At 41.7% G+C, this 19411-nt stretch overlaps 1 protein-coding gene and 1 pseudogene across 53 annotated transcripts in view; both read right to left on the bottom strand.

Moving 5' to 3' along the window:
* Nucleotides 1-19411, bottom strand: part of Phf21a (PHD finger protein 21A) — a 180917-nt gene that overhangs the window by 44442 nt on the left and 117064 nt on the right. The window lies entirely within an intron of this gene.
* Nucleotides 4-8188, bottom strand: Gm13785 (annotated as a pseudogene).

Below are 19411 nucleotides of genomic sequence, written 5' to 3'. Positions count from 1 at the left end.
CCAAATGAAGACAAACGGAAATCTATCAGAACGTTGTTCGTTCTCTGATGTCTTTCTACAACTAGCTTCATCAACACCATACCTAACACAGATTCTAACACAAGGAACCCAACAAACCTTATAGATTTCCATTAATATGAAACCAGTGTTATAAAGGAAAGGAGGCATACAGATTTAAACAGTGAAGCAAAGACCATGCTTTTGCCTTCCCCCTCCTCCTCCTTCCTCATTTTTCCTTACTTTCCAGCCCACACCTCTTCCTCGAGGTGGCTTCATTATGCAGTCCAGTGGGCCTTGAACTTAGGGCCCTGCTTCAGCCTCCCAATGCCAGGACTATAGGGTTGAGCCACTACAGCCAGTTCAGATTTCTTGGCTATTGATCAGTTTAGCCTGTGAGGTAGAGAGCAGAGCAGCACAGCAGACACACTGGAGCTACGATGCTTTAGCTTGAGCCCAGTTTATATGCTGTTGGGTGGGTATTTTTAACCCACCTGTTCCTTAGTGTCCTGGACTGTAGAAATGCGATAAAAGTACATCTTATGAGCAATAAATAAGCTAATCTATATAGAATGCACTGAACTGTAGTTGGCACATTACTGGTCATTATTAAACTATTTCATCTGACATTTTAACTATTCTAGCAAGCATCATATATCTCTCCCAGTCTGAAGCATTAAGTAGGGTTTAAGGCATGGCTCTTGTATGCAAGGCCCCAGGTTCAATCCATAGGAGCACTCTCTTTCTCTCTCTCAGCCTCATTTTTAAATAAACTGCTGTATGCTATATAAACTCAAAGTATTCTAAATTACTAAAATGTATAACTATGGAGTATGACTTCTTCGCTGGGACAGATTTTAGACATGTATGCGACATATGCATAGCATCATATACTATCTGTTTAGGCAGAGTGGAAGTTTAAGTACATGGGATAGAAATTTAAAGTCAAACTGGATCTGGTGGCACATGCTATCCTAGTACTCAGAAGGCTGAGGCAGGTAGATCTCACTGAGTTCCTGACCAGCCTGAACTATGTAGTGTGTTCGAAGGACAGCTAGAGCTACATAGTGAGACCTTAGTAAAATAAATAAATGAACAAGAAAGAAAATTTAAAACATCCTAAATTGTACTTAAACTATAAAAAAAGACGTGTTTTTGGATATTCTCATTATTATAATAATCTATCTCTTCTGTCTGCCTGCTTTTCCTTTCTTTTTAGTGTATAGCGGAGGTGCTCAACTTGTGGGTAGCAAAGCCTTTGGGGTCCAATGAACCTTTCATCGGGGCTTAAGACCATCAGAAAACACAGATGTTTACATTATGATTCATAACAGTAGTAAGATTACAGTTATGATGTAGCAATGAGATAATTTTATGGTTGGGGTCACCACAACCTGAGGAGCTAGCTCCTTAAAGGGATGCAGCGTTAGGAAGGCTGAGAAGCAATAGAATAGGGATGACCTCATGTGTGCTAGGCAGGTACACTGCCATTCAGCTATAGCACCCGACTCTAGAAAGAATACATTTCATAAAAAAATATATTTCATAGGAAAGTGCTATGAATGCAGGGTTGGTTAACGTCTCCACTCTGTAGAGAGCTATGCTGTAAACCAATGTCCTCACTCCCTGCACAGAGTGTGCAGAGGGCTGAAGACCAGGCACTGGCTCAGAGGGGCTGCACAGTGAACTCATCAGCTGCAGTTTGCTAGTTCTGATAACAAAAGGTTGATACTTCTGAGACAGATTATGACTGGAGATAATGAAGCTTAGTGCTAGTTAAAATTAGTATACTTTTGATTAATTAACTTTTTGAGATAAGTTCTTAGGTATCCCAAGCTAGTCTCAAACTCACTGTTTAGTAGTCAAGGATGATTCTGAACTGACTGATCATCTTTGGAGATCTGGGAATACAGATGTCACCACCACAACTAGTTTATACCATGCTGTGGGTCAAACGAAGGGCGCCATGTACTTTGGTCAAGCACTCTACTAATGCAAATACACCCTTTGCTCTCAAAATAAAGCTTTCAGTAAAGGGTTAAGGAAATCCAGAACAGCCAGGCTTATTGCAAATTACTCATGTGGCTCTAATCAACTTTGCCACCCATATTCTCTAAAGAACCCAAACCCTCAGGCTACCTCACTTAGCATGGTGGAATAGTAAAGTATACACGTAATGGATTTCTAAAGCATTTAAGTCAATACTAAATACATTCTTAAAAAGTTTGAAAATATTGTTATTGGTTCTTTTCAGACAATACATAAAGGACATTTTTGGGGAGGGGGCCAACCTATACATTATACCCCATAATAGTACTGCCTTTTAGGGGAAATTATTTTTTTAGATGCAGTTCAAGTTTTTTACAGAAGACATATGCAGAGTAAAAAACTTAATAAACTATCAAATGGTTATAAAAATTAACATTTGGTCTTCAAAATGATATCTTTCAAGTATCGAGGGCATTGAAATGGAAGTGCTGGAGTTCAGGGGAGGGGGTGCTGCAGGTAACCGTGAGCACTGCAGGGATGTTAGTTAACACTGGGTGCCTGTCTGAACACCTCGACGTTTAAGAATGAAATAATTTATTAAGGTTGCTTTCAGTCTTCCTCTCCACCAGATATCCACTGCTCAAATAAAACCAGGTATTAAATTTTATGTGAATAGAGAAAACAACCTGAAAAAAAAATGTATTTGTTGGTACGAGAATTTCTCAAATGGGCTAAGTGATCTCAGTGATGGAGGGCGTGTCCTGTTGTTCAGCTGAACTTCAACTACCACATCTACGGTTAACACTGAGCATGTGACAAGTAGACATGACAGTCCTTATCGTCCATGTGGCACAGCGTGTCATCCTAGACAGCACTCTCCCAGGAGAGACAGACTCCAAGAACTTATACAAAAACCAAAAACCAAAAACCAAAAACCAAAAACCAAACCAAACAAAAACCAGAAGAGAGGATCAGGAGGAAAACTTGCCAAAGAAAAAGAGAAGTGGGGGAAGACACTGAAGGAAACAGTGCAGGAAAACTAGATAATTACTGTACGAGCATCTTTATTCTCTACAGGCGTCTTTAGGAACTCCTTAGTGATCACTGCCTACTGAAGTGAACTACAAAAAAGAGACAAAACCCAGGACCTGCTCCCAGTGCTGTGTGCAACAGCAGGCAACAGCAAAGACAAGAACTAGAGAGATACAGGCGAGAGAACTCTTGAGCCACATGCCTAGAGCTGGGTGCCGGCCAGTCAGAGCCAGAAGCAGAGTGCAGTCAAGTGAGCCACAGTGCATTCATAACTGTTCCTCCCCAGAGCTAAGACAAGCCATGGAGACCTGCTGGTGGGGAGGGAAACCTACAGAAAATACTTGCAAGGTTGCATCAGTCCTCAGGAGGAAGGAAAAAGGCCTGTGGGTTGGATAGGTCGGATCATGTGAGCTGGGTAAAGACAGCTCCAGTATTTCAAAGCATTTCCCAGACCAGAACAGCCTGGCCCCCTGTCCTTGATGTATTTGCCAACTACAATACCATGGTCATATGGCTGTGTTTGTGTATGTCTGAAAGCTTGAAAGCTCAAGGTTTGGGCAGTATTGTCTCTTGTCACTAATGTACACGTGCAGTCAAAACCAAGGATGGGAGCAGAAAAACTCTGCTGCAGGGGACCCTAGTGCAGAGGCACTCCTCGGGCAGAGGTACCCTGCACACCATCCGCAAGGCAGCTGCTCTAAGTCCCACAGTCCAGAGGGATGTGGACACAGGTGAGCAGCAGATGCAGTGAAAGTGAGAGAAGACAGTGACAGTGTTTCAGAAGCCCTTACCAAGTGTGGTCAGGAAGTTCTCAATGCCCACACAAAGGGTCCTCTCACTGCCCCAGGACATGGACCTACAAGTTCACCACTGTGGTCTGAGCAAGGAAATCATGTTTTGATTTGTTTTGTTTTGTTTTGTTGTTTGTTTATTTGTTTGTTTTCCAGCCATTATTGGAGGTAACACTGGTATAAGCAGGAATTTTCAACAGTGTTCACATATGAGAGAGATCTTTGAATGTGGCTAATTATCTCAGCTCATTATCCTAAAGTTCTCAAAAAAGATTAAATATCACAAACTAGCATTTGACATTACTAAACAGCTTCAAAGTTTTTTTTTTAAAGATTAGTATTAATAACTATTAAATAATTTTGGAGACAGGGTCTGTCTATATAGCACTGGCTATCCTGGAACCTACTGTGTAGTCCAGGCTGGCCTCTGACTCACAGAAATCTGCCTGCCTCTGCCTCACGAGTGCTGGCATTAAAGGTGTTTGGTTTAAAAGATTTGTTGTTGGGGCTGGAGAGATGGCTCAGCAGTTAAGAGCACTGACTGCTCTTCTAGAAGTCCTGAGTTCAATTCCCAGCAACCACATGGTGGTTCACAATCATCTGTATTGGGATCTGATGCCCTCTTCTGGTGTGTCTGAAGATAGCAACAGTGTACTCACATATATAAATTAAATAAATCTTAAAAAATGTTTATTGTTTTGTTTTTAAAAAAGAAATGGGAATTAAAGGAAAAGAAAAAGAAAATTCGGAAAGAATGATGGTAGATGAGAGGGAGAAAGAAATAGCTTGCAGACTTTCTCTCTTCAGTGTACTTTCTATAAACAACAGGCCAGTGTGAGGCTGTGTCCACTATCAATCTGTCTGTCAAGCATTCCATAGACCTAGCCTATGACCAGCCCCTGACCTCCTTGACTCTTGCATCCCAATTTCATCAGGGCTTATTCAGGCGAGTTCACAGGGCCTTGGTATACTGCGACCTTCAGTGATACTATCAACATATTCACATAACATCAAGATGGGTCTGAAAGGAAAATACACAGTCATAGAGATCCAATTAAACAGAATACAGGCTCATCTTCCTGTTATCTCAAGCAATTCTTCCAAGTTCCCTGGAGCACAGAAGGAGATGGAGAAGCGGAGGACAAGCCCATCACTCCCTGGTCAAACCCCTCCCTGTTCCCTCCATCACAGCAGTGCACAAATGCTGGAGAGCACCTCTCAGAAGAAACTCCAGCTAGGCCTTTCCCACCACAGCCAGGTGCTGGTGCTTCGGATCTCTGCTGCTGCTCAGGCTCGCCCAACTAGCTGGAGCTCTACACAACTTTATTCTGAACCAATTATGAGGATGCCACACCCACTCAAAACAGCTTTCAAAGTAATGCTTTAAACAGTTACCCTTTCTCCCCAAGAACTAATGTATAATCTGAGACTGTGACCTTTATATCTTTAAATAAAGGACTGACAGAGACATTTTGAAACTAAAATGTGAAGAATCAGTCACATTTGTCTCCACACCTAAAATACAATGAAGGCATGTCCAGATCTGCAGACTCACTGCTCAAACTAAACCAGGGTATTAAATTTTATGTGAATAGAGAAACCAACCTGGAAAAGATTCTATTTGTTGGTATGAGAATTTCTCAAATGGGTTAAGGGAGCGTCTCCGTGACGGAGGGGGATCTTCTGTTGTCCGATTGAACTTCAACTATTGCATTTATGGTTAGCATCATATTCATTAACACTGAGAAGTGGCAAACAGACACGACAGTCTTCAGAATGTGCCATATAATTATCGTCTATATAGCCATGCATGGTGGCACAGCACGTCATCCTAGACAGCACTGTCCCAGGAGGTGGGGACAGAAGGATTCTAGGCCAGCCTAGAATGAGCAGAGACCCTATGTCCACATGAGACAAACATAAAACAAAACTACCTGTGTTGTTGACAACATTAGGGATCAAACTACAGTTCTGAACAAAAGGTATGTGCTGTTTAAAGAAACAGAGAATTAAATGAAGATTCTGCCATTTTGTGAACAGAAACACACAACATCATTTTATGAACAAAACTACGGGAAGAAAGCAGTAAGCTCACAGTAAACTCCTCCTGTAATGCAATAAGCAAAATTCAATCAAAGAACATGCAGTGATGCTGTTGGCAAGAATGTTCCCAGGGGAGTATGAGATAGGATTCTAACAGGGAGGGGGAAGGAAGAGGGGGAGGAGCAGAAGGAGAAAGAGGAGGACTAGGAGGAGGAGGAGGAGGAGGAGGAGGAGGAGGAGGAGCACTAGTGGTAGGATTGCACTTATTTGGCAGACACTAGAAGACTTTCCTCAAGCTCTATGAGATGAGTTTTACTTAGAATCAGACAAACAGCTTCTGCAAAGCATCAAGGAATTTGAACAGTCTGTAGAAACGAGTCAAGGAGCAGGAGAGATCACATTACCAGAGCCCTTTCCAATAATCATCTGTGTGGATGTTTAACAGATGGCAGAGAACACACGTGTCATGATATTGACCAAACTGTGGCTTACCGTCTTAATTAAAAAAGCCTTTGGGCTTATTCTTTCAGAACATACACTTCAGCCAGGTGCAGTAGCTCATACCTTTAATTCTAGCTCTCAGGAAGCTGAAGCAGGAAGGCTGCCATGAGTTCAATGTCAACCTGGGTACTAGAGGAAGATTGTTTTAACACACTCCATCATGCAAGCACACATGGGTATTTGCACTAGTGGATTTTACAAGCAACCTCTACAGATTAGAGCTTCATCCACATCTCTGAGATCTACACTACATCTCTAACACTGCAAGCCTATTAGAAAAGCAGTTTATAATTTTCTCACTTAGTTCATTCACACTCTTAACAGGTAAGCATCACCCAGTTTCTTACCAAATTTGGTATGTATGGCAATGAAACACTAATAATATTGCTACAATGGAACTTTACCTACTATAGCTAGGGGCCCCAAGAGCCTGAGGACTGCCTTTTATTTGCAATAGGAAAGGATGTGGCTGTAGTTAGTCTCAAGAGACAGCTACAGAGCCCAGTGCACAGCACATATGCTGAGTGGCAGTGTGGTGGCAGAGCACTTCTGTCATATATTCAAGGACCCAGTTCAATACCCACTATCATAAATATAAAATAAAGACAAGCATGTCAGGGCCAAACAGTAGTAACACAGATTACAAAGGAACACTGTATGCTCAGAACAATAACCACCATATTTATATTAAAAGACAAAAGGGGCCAGAGTCAGAAGCCAGTCTCCTCACAGTTATATCTTTTCTGTCTCCTTAAACCCCCAAGCTATACTGTACTGCCCTCTTTGCTTCAGGAAATGTTAAAGATCCAACATATTAATGGTGGAGAGTGCTTAGTAAATGTGAAAACAAGAGATGTAACCAATAAGTAATACAATTTGAGGAGATAAATTTTCAACTCGACAGTTAAATGCTACTTTTATTTCACATGTTAATTACATTGCAATCACAGATTTTTGAAACATCAAATCCAGTGTCTTGTTTGTTTGTTTCATAGTCTGATTATTTATTTGTTACTCTTAAGGACTTGTTTTTCACTGGACTCAGACTTAGAAAGAGAAGCTCTCAGAGAGGACAGCCTACGTCTCTTGGCAATCTGCTCCTAGCAGTTTTCTTTGGCTTCCTTTATTCTCTTGGCCAAAAATTTAGCACATTCTGAAGCCTCCTTGTTTTTCTTAGTGTGTGGTTTGTACTTTGGTGGTTATGTTGCAGAACATCTTGAATAACACGACGATGAATCTTTGATCCTAGGCTTCTTACCTTCTTGGTTTAAGGGATTTTTGACAACATGTCGGCAGTCATCATTTTTTTCAGAGACTGAAAAGCTTTTGGATTCTACTCGCTCTTTTGGACTCCAATCAAGGAAGCACAGTAGTATCTGTCAGTCCAGGAATATTCTCCTCTCTCTTTTTTTTTTAACACTAACCAAGTTGAGAACATAAACAGACCTGCGCTTCCTCCTTCCAGTTATCCTTGGTTTATAACAAGACCGGCCCTTACTCAGCCGCAGGCTCATTCTGCCATGTGGGTCTGGATACCATGCTTCGTAGGGAAACCTTGTTTGTCATTCTCACCACTGATTCATACCACATAGCGCTGCTTCCAGTCTTCACACAGACCCTCAGCAGCTACTTCGGTGACCATGTGCTTCTCATAGAACATATGAAGCTTGCGATGAGCTTCTGACAGCCAGTTGTTAGGAAGGAAATATTTACCTTCATTCTTGACACAGTCAACTGCCTAGGGGATGCTACAAAGAAGAGCTGGTTTGGGTTTTTTTGTTTGTTTGTTTTTGTTTTTTAATGACTCACTATGGCTGACCTGGAACTCACTATGTAATTGAGGCTGTTTTCAAACTCACAGAGATCTGCCTGCCTCTGCAGGTGTTGAAGGTATATGCCACCACACCTGGCTCAAGCCAAATGTTTCAATGTTAATTCTTTTTTTTTTTTTGGTTTTTCGAGACAGGGTTTCTCTGTATAGCCCTGGCTGTCCTGGAACTCACTTTGTAGACCAGGCTGGCCTCGAACTCAGAAATCCACCTGCCTCTGCCTCCCAAGTGCTGGGATTAAAGGCGTGCGCCACCACGCCCGGCTTTTTTTTTTTTTTTTAAAGATTTATTTTATTAATATATGTAAGTACACTGTAGCTGTCTTCAGACACTCCAGAAGAGGGAGTCAGATCTTGTTGCGGATGGTTGTGAGCCACCATGTGGTTGCTGGGATTTGAACTTTGGACCTTCGGAAGAGCAGTCGGGTGCTCTTACCCACTGAGCCATCTCACCAGCCCCCTCAATGTTAATTCTTAAGTGATTAGATTTAAAAAAATTGATTATGCTCATTTATTTAACATCCATGTGGCGGGTATACAGAGCACAATGCATGTCACAGTTACTGTCCTACTGCTGTGAAGAGACACCATGACCAAAGAAGCAATTTATAATGGGAAGATATTTAACTGGGAGTTTGCTTACAGTTTCAGAGGGTTTCCAACCATTATGGCTGGAAGCATGGTGGCAAGCAAGCAGGTCTGGTGCTGGAGCAGTAGCTGAGAGTTTAGTTTACATCTTATTGGCAAGATGGAAAGCAAGGGGTGGGGAGGGAGAGAGGGAGACAGACAGACAGACAGAGTCCTCAAAGTGATACATCTTCTCCAAGAAGGCCACACCCACAGCAACATGTCCACGCCTCCTAGTCCTTCCCAAACAGTCCATCAACTGGGAACCGAGCATTCAAATCTATGAGCCTTTGTAGGCCATTCACTTTCACACCAGCCCAGTGCATATGTAGAGGTCAGGGACAATCTACAGGAATACAATTTCTCATTCCACTATGTGGGTTCAGATCTTCAGAGTTGGCGGCTAACATCTTCACGCGCTGGCCAGACTCATTGTCACTGCTATTTTAAATCAGAAGCAAAACAATACAGTATCAGGAGAGTGATTGCTACTTATTGTCTTTTTATTACTATTATTAGATATTTTCTTTATTTACATTTCAAATGTTATCCCCTTTCCCGGTTTCCCTCCTCCTGGAAACCCCCTATCCCATCCTCCCTCCTCCTGCTTCTATGAGGGTGTTCCTCCACCCACTCACCCAAACCCACCCACCTGCCCTCAACTGCCCTACATTGGGGCATCTATTGAGCCTTCATAGGACCAAGGACCTCTCTTCCCACTGATGCCTGGCAAGGCCATCCTGTTACTTATGCAGTTGGAGCCATGTGTACTCCTTTGTTGATGGCTTAGTCCCTGGGGGCTCTGGTTGGTTGATATTGTTGTTCTTCCTATGGGGTTGCAGACCCCTTCAACTCCTTCAGTCCTTTCTCTAACTCCTCTATTGGGGACCCTACGCTCAGTCCAATGGTTGGCTGCAAGCATCCACCTCTGTATTTGTAAGGCTCTGGCAGGGTCTCTCAGGAAACAGCCATATCAGGCTCCTTTCAGCATGTATACTTATTGTCTTTTTAGCTTGGGAACGGAACACATTATAAAACATATATTTGTGTTGAAATGTGACCCAAGATAGCTTGTATCTCTATGGTGGTTCATAAATTAAAACTTAGAAAATAATGTTGAATTTAAACATGAACTGACCCAGAAGAGACCTCAGACACAGTAATGAGCATAGCAGAAGAACATTATTAGTAAAAACCATTCACAATCTATAGAGTTTAGCTTTGTGCTACATGAGAAAGCACCTGCTCCTTATGTTTGTCCTATGGTGGTCTATGACACAGAAGGTGTTAGTTTGCACCAGTTTAGCAAGAAGCTTGTCTCTGTCTAACTAGCTGTTTATAGAGCACGACTGCACACACTACCAACTTGTCACTCCAAATCCCACAAGCTATAGCCCACAACTTAAAAAGCACCATTGCATTGTTAATGTCAGAGTTGTGGCGTACACTACGCAAAGTGTCTCATTCCTCTGCCCTAAAGCTGCTACCCATTTCCTCACAGAAGAACTATGATCTGAGATGGTTACACAGTGGCTGTCCTGGAAAGTTGGATATAAAAAATGTAATTTAAATACAGTGATGACTTGCTGGGTGTGGTAATATAAACTTTAATCTCAGTAGTCAGGAGGCAGAAGGAAGTAGGACAACCAGAGCTACAGAGAGACTGGAAAAACAATGAATAAAGCAAAGCACAGTGATGCTATTAAAATTGGAAGGGGAACAAAAGCAAGCCTCTGTCACTTTAAGGATTACTAGTCAGATGAAACATCGCTTATTCCTGGGACACCACTTTTAAAAAATGTAGCCGGGCGGTGGTGGCACACGCCTTTAATCCCAGCACTCTGTTGCTGTCTTCAGACACACACCAGAAGACGGCATCAGATCCCATTACAGATGGAGGCAGAGGCAGGCGGATTTCTGAGTTCAAGGCCAACCTGTTCTACAGCGTGAGTTCCAGGACAGCCAGGGCTACACAGAGAAACCCTGTCTCGAAAAAACCAAAACCAACCAACCAAACAAACAAAAAAATGTAAGAAGTCCCCCCTTTCACAGAAACACTAGACAAAATGAGAAGAAGAAAGAGGTTAACTAGATGATCAAGTTTAAGCAGAATACATCTACAAACTTATAGATGGAGCATTTCCCAAGCTGACACAACCTTTCAACAAAGTTCAATTCTAAAGTTTCTCTTGAGAAAAAACAAACAAATAAACAAACAAGCAAACAAACACGATAGCAGTATTAGATGTGAGCCATGTCTCACACTAAACATCTTACAGAAAGCAGACCTGGGTGAAATGAACTACTTTCTTGATGGTCTGCCAGAGACAAGAAGCAGACATTTTAGAGAAAGTTCTGGAACATACTACACCAATGCTGCCCATGACAAAGTAAATGCCCTACTATGTAAGTGGTTTCCTAAGAAAATGGTCTCAATTTGAAATCTCCCAAAAGGTCCAAGTTTTTGCTTTTGTTTGAGAAGGGTCTCCCTGTGTGCCCCTAACTGGCCTGCAGTTCCCTCTTCAGACCAGGCTGGCATGGAGCTCAGAGACCCAGCTGCATCTGCCTCACATGTGCTTGGATCAAAGGTATGCACCACTATCCAGGTTGGAATGCTTACTCCCCAGCTTCTGGTACTGTTTTGAAGGCTGTAGGGTCTGTCTTTCTCAACTGCTTTTCATGTATTTGTTTCCTATGTGTCTGCTGTGGAGAGGCACACAGCCTACAAATGGAAACTAAGGAGGACTTGTAGGAGCTGGTTCTTTATTCTCACCATGTGGTTGTGGGGACTAAGCTCCACTTGCCAGCAGTCATCTTTGGACCCTTCACTAAATCAGCGTTTCTCACTAAACCAGGAGCTCACAGACTTGTCAGCCAGCAAACCCCAGAGAGCAACACAGCCATCATTGGTGTGCACCCTCCACAGGTATGCGTGTATGTGCGTATGTATATATGTACCTATGCATGTATGTGACGCTGGGTTTACTCATCTCAGGGGGCAGCACAGCCTAGCCAAGAGTGCTATGTTTCAGGCTTTGTAGGAACAAGATGTCAGGGGGTTGTTGAATTTAAGTCCTTCCTCACTGCCTTATTTCAATTCTATGCTGAGCTGGCAAAAGCACTCTATCAACTCTACAACCCAGCTCTGCTTAGCTCACCCTTTAGATGTTCTAGTAGCAGGGCAATTTCACAACATGGCCTGGTAGCATGATCCTAGTTACCCTTGGACATCACCTGCTCTTTCTCTATTCTTGCCTTGCCACATCATATTTTCCCTATTAAAATATTTCCCATAATATTTTCAACTAAAGAACATTAGGCTCCAAGTCTATCTTGAACTCATAGAAGTGGACATAACCTCAGGATTGCATGGGGATGGAAGGGGGACCTTGCTCAGGTGCTACCTGAGCTCTCTCCATCTGCTCAGTGCTGAACGTGACCAGAGATGATTATCTGCACACCCTTCAAAGAACCTAAGGCTGGGCACCAGCGTAGCTCAGTGGTAGAACACTTGTCCAGCATGATCAAGGCTCTGTGTCCACTCCAGTGGTTTAAGGATGGTCTGGGGCAGGTGAGACAGACTGCTTGGAGGGCCGGGCAGGGCTATCTGTTATTTCATAGTTCAGTGAGACAGACCCACTTGTGTGCAGGCTGTCAGCTAGTCAGGGAGGGAAGAAAGCTCCTTTAGGAAAAGAAAATGGAACAAATTGAGTGGAAATGAAGAAGCGACACAGAAGTACAATGTTTAACAAGCAGCTCTTCTTGTGGTTGAAGGTGCTCCCGTCCTAAGCAGGGCTCCTGCAACAGGAAGGCATCATTTCTGCACAGGGTGCATACCTATACTTCACAGGATGCTTGTTTGTGTGACAGTCATACTGTCATAGTTTTAGATGGTTAAACCACTGCTCCAGGGTTTACAGAAGATCAGAGCACTTGTCACTCGTAGTGCAGGTAGAGAGAGATAGAGTAGGTGAGCAGTTCGTTTTTCTTTATAATTACACCCCATTAACCTTCCGCATGAGAGCTCTCCTGTGCTTTCAGACCAGCAGCACCAACTGGCTGCATTGATAAGGCACTACCAAGTCTGCAAGAACACTGCATCAACAAAAGGAATCCTTTAATGCTGTAGACTTAAGCAGAAGGTGTGTGCAGCGATGTTACTGGCTCACAGATTCAGTTAAGGCAAAGATAAACCAAAACCAGAAAGCTGGAATGATGGGAGCTGATTTAGACAGATGTGATCTAAAAATCTTCTGAGAATATTCACAATATTAAAACAATCACTTCAGTAGTTTTTTTTTTTTTTTGTTGTTCTTGTTTGTTTTTTGAGAGTTTAATAATGGTAAGAGACACAGAACATAGTACAAGATACACTAAAGCTTATAGGGCAACACAATTTCAAGGTGACCTACATTGAATTAGATCACACTGGGTCTACAGATATGTAAAGAGTAGGTATTTCGGGTATTTAGTTGTTAAGGTATTTCTCTTTTATGTTCTGCTCAGTGATTAACTTAGAAAACAACAACCAATGTCTATTTGCATTCTTCTAGACAGCGGCCACATAAATGATTTCCTTTTTGAGAGTGAGAAAAAAAAATTCCATTACTAATGCATCCCCCGGAGTTCGATGCATTGCCAGCGTTCCCTTCCAAGTGCACAGAAGCAGATTAGTGCCTCCCTGTCCTAAGCAGAGGTTAGGTGTGCATGCTTGAGCAGATAAAATGAAAGCCAGTTTAGAAAGTAGGTGCCGGCACAATTCATCTTCAATAGGATCCCAATTATTTGGGAAACAAAAGGTAGCTATATTTGTACCACCTCAACCAATGGCTCTGTAACCCTTACAGCATTTCAGAGTAAGTTTTTCACCCCCATATCTTGCATCTTTTCAATCCTAACCACAGAGACCTGAGGAGTATCAGCAGTCATCCCAACAACGTGGCTCGCTGTTAGCTCTGCCTCTTGGGTCATATGTGCATACAGGGGGGCATGAGCATAAAATTCAACACGACCTACAACGAGGACTGAAGGTTCAGAGTTCAAGCAGCACATTTGTTCACTCACCAGGCATCTTTAAGTACATTCTCTTCTGTTTTAGAGCCAAGATTTTACTATATGGTCCAGAGAGGTATGGAACTCTATGTAGCCCAGGCTGGCCTCAAATTCCTCAGCATCCCATCTCAGCCTCTTAAGTGCTGGGATTACAAGTATTTACATCTTTTGTAAAATCTTGATTTTGAAAATTAGTGAGATGCTTAAGTTCTTCTGAAAGTGTTTGGCAGAGAGATGCTCTGTAGAAACTCTCATACGCTGAAAATGGATGGCTGGATGGGAAAATTCTACTACATTCTTCTGTTTTTTTTCCATGAACTTTTCCTTGCTTAAACCTTTACAAACTTAGGTTGTGGTATATTTTTATAATGCTTACCACAAAGGTATTTTTTTTGAAAAAAATCTCTCCTTAACCTCAATATGAGATACGTTTTTACAACAAAAGGCTTGTGTGTCTTTAAAACCCAGTGTCAGAGACATCAATTCACTCTCGTCTTACTGTGCCACATGTTGGTGTGTTCACAGCAGAATGATGCTGAATGTGCACACACCAAAAGTAAAGCCAGCTCATGCCTGTTCCTGCAACTACTGGCTTCTCAGTGTCCAGACCCAGTGATATTTAGGCTTCTCCTCTGCCTAACAACGCATTTCTTCACAAATGGAATTTCTTTCACTAAATGCTTGGTTTTAGCCTTCAGGTGGCAGGATAAAATTCCACTCTTTACAGTCATGTTAAGAATCAGGCAAAAGATAGCGTGTCTGTTCGGGATCTATCGCTTTGACTCACTGTTGGGCCATCTGTTTATGTGTGCTCCTTGTCTCACAGAGCAAATCAACCTGCAGCTGGGCAGACCTGCCTCACGCTGAAACTCATTCTGCAATTTCAACCTCCCTCACCGGCAATAGGTCCTCTTACTGGAATCTAAAACTACCACTTCAATCAACTAGAGTCAGACCTTATTCTATTGTTCCTATACAAGGGAAAATGATACACCACGGGCCCATGTGCAAACAGGTCATCACGGCACTGGGCTCATGAGGAAGAAGGCAGTGCAGTCTTGCTACTATCAAAACATTTTAGTACCATCAGCAGCAATCAGCCTGTTACCCAGTGATATACATGCACATGAGGAGAGAGGCTGAAAAGATTGCTAAATCCCAGAAGACAAGAGGATGAACCACAATACAAACCATACAGTCTTCTGTGAGTTTCTATCTGTGATGTTCACCCACACATTTAATGCAATTTAGAAAAGGTTCTTAGAACGTCTTGTGAATCATCCACAACTATTAATTTGCTTGCTGTCCTGCATGTATTTTACTAATCACCCTCTCACCTTAATCTTGAACGATGTTAGAGCTATGAATAGAGTTATGGGCAGACCAAGGATATGGGGTAGGGATATTCAGTAAATATCCCTCCTGGCATCAATGTGAAAAGAAGTGCATATGCCTGTTCTTTAAGAAGACTGTTTCAGGGGCCTAGCAAACACAGAAGTGGATGCTCACAGTCAGCTAATGGATGGATCACAGGGCTCCCAATGGAGGAGCTAGAGAAAGTACCCAAGGAGCTAAAGGGATCTGCAACCCTATAGGTGGAACAACATTATGAACTAACCAGTACCCCTAAGCTCATGTCTCTAGCTGCATATGTATCAGAAGATGGCCTAGTCGGCCATCACTGGAAAGAGAGGCCCATTGGACTTGCAAACTTTATATTCCCCAGTACAGGGGAATGCCAGGGCCAAAAAGTGGGAGTGGGTGGGTAGGGGAGTGGGGGGGAGGGTATGGGGGACTTTTGGGATAGCATTGGAAATGTAAATGAGGAAAATACCTAATAAAAAAATAAACATATAAAAAAGAAGACTGTTTCAGGGGACACAGATATTCACATAGCAAGACTACTATATTCCTTATAATGTTAACAGAAAAACTGTTGGAATACTATATGTATGCAGAGAAGGAAATAGAGAAAGTAGGGTCTCAAATAAAAGACAAGGTCAAACATGTGGGAGTCTATATTTTAAGCAATACTAAAGCCAAAGAAATTTGTTCTTGACAAAAACATTAAATACAGGTAGTCGACAATAACTGAAAATTACTACTTTGGGAAAAGGTAAGGTCTCCTGCTAGTGGGTAAGCATAGTCTCCCCATGGATCAGTGACTTATACATCTACCCACAAGGGACAGAAGATGTTCCCCAGGCTCTGTTCCTTACGAAAATGTAGCTTATATGAGAAGGACAATCCAAAAATCTACCCATAGTGGACTAAAATATAGTTTAGAAGGAATTGCTGGTTGGCAGTCAGAGGGGACTGTCTCAATAGTGTACAGAAAAACTCCTAAAATACAAATTTGAAAGGACCACATTTCCCTTATTTGGCAATGATAGAGCACAGGTTTGTGAAGATTGATGCCTTCCAGAGATTTCTACACGTCAGAGTGAGACGTCCATCCCATTATTCTTCTCAAGCCTCTCAGGTCTCAGTGTTGTGTGCGCTTTGCCTTTCTCCCCAGGAATGATCAATGCAGTGTGAACAGGAAAGCCTGTCCTACACAGAGTGCTCAGAAGAAAGCCTGCCCTACAGTGTGCTCTGAGGAAAACCTGCCCCACCATGTGCTCAGGGAGTCACTGGCCTCCACAAAGCTGCTGGCAATGTGACATTTGCTGAACAACTAACATCTCTGGTCTGATTAAACAGGCATGGATAAATGGCAACAATGATCTAAGAGAAAGTCTAATTTTTAAACTGGATACAAAGTTGAGCTCCTTAACCCTCTCACAGTTGCCTCAAACTTGCAAACAAAACAGAACTAAAAGCACCAGTAAATAAGTGAACTGTAAATATGGCAGCAATGGTTTTGGTATGAAGAATTCACCTCTACAGTACACAGCAAGGAATACAGAGTTGTTTAGAAAGTGTGTTCTCTAATCTATAGTGATGAGAGCAACTGAATCATACTCTTCCTCACACCCACAGAGATTCACAGGTCTCTCACTAACATGGGGTAATAGTCCTAATACTTCCTGAGTTACTGCTGAAAATGACTACTGGCTATCAGCTGAGATGTGGGACTACAGATGCTATTTGAGGCTTTATAATGTCCTTTTCAAAAACAGAAGAGATTGGAATTGACCCCAAGCTTCCCATGCTCCACCATGAGAATGACAACTCAAATTCATCCTTGTGAGCATTTCTCTTGGAGTACACACTTAGTCCTCAGTTCTCCATCGCTGACTTCACATTACAGATTTGTGCTGCTTCCTATCATCCAAACTATGTCAAGATGAAAATTTAAGGCCTGCGGTGGTGGCACTGGTGCCAGCACTCAGGAGGCAGAGGTAGGTGGATCTCTGGTCTACAGAGTGAGTTCTGGGAAAGCCAGGACTACATAGCAAAACCCTGTCTTGAAAAACAGCAAAGTTTTAAAAAAAGAAAATGAGAATTCAACACTTTAAATTGAATAATGCCACATCAATAACTCAACAAATACCAACAATAAACATATATTTTGCATTGGAGTTACTTATCACAGTTGCTTTAGAAGCATATCAGGCATTTAAGGAGAAAAATTAGAGCTACACTTGGTTCTGGTAGAGAAGCTAAAGGGAATGAGGTCGAAAAGCATTAAGAGCGCAGTCAAGGACCCTGCCTAGTAGAACGAGGCCATAAGACATTCTATAAGGCTCCAGGCAATGTGGGACACACCTATAACCACAGGAAGAAGCACGGAGCTGTAGGCCAGCCTCGGTTATGGAACAAAATCTTGTCTCAGGTGGATATAAAAATGTTTTCTCACTAGGTCCAATGACAAGACACTGTATTGGCATATTAATAAATTTCTATGCTAATAAATTATTGGTGTATACTTAACCCACAAGGCTGTAGGCTCTAATGAGACAAAACCACATTGATATAACCACAGAAATAGATAATGGGACAATAATGGAAACTGAAAACTGTAGCAACTGCTCGTGCTTCTGTGACATGCACCGCTGACTGTGGTGTCAACAGACCAGACAGTAACCCAGGGAGGACAAAACACTGCTAATTTTGCACTTCTTTAGCAGAGTAGGAAAGGAATTAACTACATTCTTTCCTCTTTCTGGTGCTTATATTTTTAAAATTCTATTAGTATCTCACAGATTTCTCAAGAGGAAAGCTGCGTGTATCAGAATTAACAGGAAGGATAGGCCATGGGAAAATAAAACCAACAAGCAACCTTGCTGTTCTGCACTTCACAGGGCTGTCACTCGTACTAGAAGAACGTCACTTTGAAGCCCTGTTTGCATTCCATTTTTAACTAGAGGGAAGAGGATGGAGGTCTTTGGTTTCTATGACAACCCAGATGGGCCATAATACAAGATACTTACAAATGTTCAATTGCAGGAATGCCAAATCAAATTAAGGCAGAGTTAGCACTACTTCATAAAAACTAGATGGAGAGAAAACAAAATACTTATGGCAAATGATGCCATTTCTAGAAGTGGTTCTGAAGGATCTCACAAGAAAATATAAAGAGTAACTATTTTTAGTACAAACAAATAAGACAGCAAAACTAATATATAAAAATAAAACTCCAGTTTACATGAGTAAATGCTTTCATTAACATCTGACTACTGACGACTGGAAAATTACTACCTCACTTAATGCTTTCCTGTTTGTTGGTTGTTGTTGTTGTTGTTGTTGTTTTAATCCCTCCCAAATAACAGGAATTTCATTAGTGATTTGAGTCACTGCAACCTGGCTGGTTAAACACTGAGTAAACCTCCTCTGAGTGATTTGTCCTTTGCTCCATACTCACGATTGGATTTGGCCTTCACAGCTCAAAATAATTACAAGATGCCAGTGCTGCAAAAAGAAATTAATTTGTAGCCTACATTTACATTTTGTGAAATTTACTTATTACTATTCCCTATCAGTAATTTATCACTTTGTATTTATTAATTGTGATTTGAGAGTTACCCCCAGTGAACACTTTTGGCTTTTTAAAAGTATCATTTTGAAAAACAAACAAACAAAAAACATGTAACCTCATCAAAACATTTGAGGTGGGAAATGTTTTGTAGTCAAAGTTAATAAGAATGTATTTACAGGACAGAGTTTACCACTGGGGCAAGGTGGGCAGGTTGCATAACCTTACAGAATCACCAGGGAATTTATCAAGTGTACAACCTGCAAACAGATTCAGCACAGGGGGTATACACATGTACATACACACATGTACATACACATACATACACAAACCCCAGAGCTCCTGGTTTGTATACTTACTCAAGTCTCTTTGCAAAAGCCAAATTTGCAATTTGAAATTGAAAATATAGTCCTCAAAACAAAGTACCCTGTGTTTTAAATATTAAGTAGATCGATAGTATTATTGTTTTAATACTTAATATACAGGCTAAGTAATTACACGCAGGATAGTATTATTGTTTTAAACTTAATATACAGGCTAAGTAATTACACGCAGACGTGTCTGCTGCTGAAACATTTAACTAAGGCTATGACTCTGACTTCAAAGGCATCTGAACTTGTTTTGCTCAGTTTG

Source organism: Mus musculus, chromosome 2, assembly GCF_000001635.26.
Source record: "Mus musculus strain C57BL/6J chromosome 2, GRCm38.p6 C57BL/6J".
NCBI lineage: Eukaryota > Metazoa > Chordata > Mammalia > Rodentia > Muridae > Mus > Mus musculus.
Note: the sequence above shows the minus strand (reverse complement) of the source record. Positions and strands in the feature narration are given on the sequence as shown.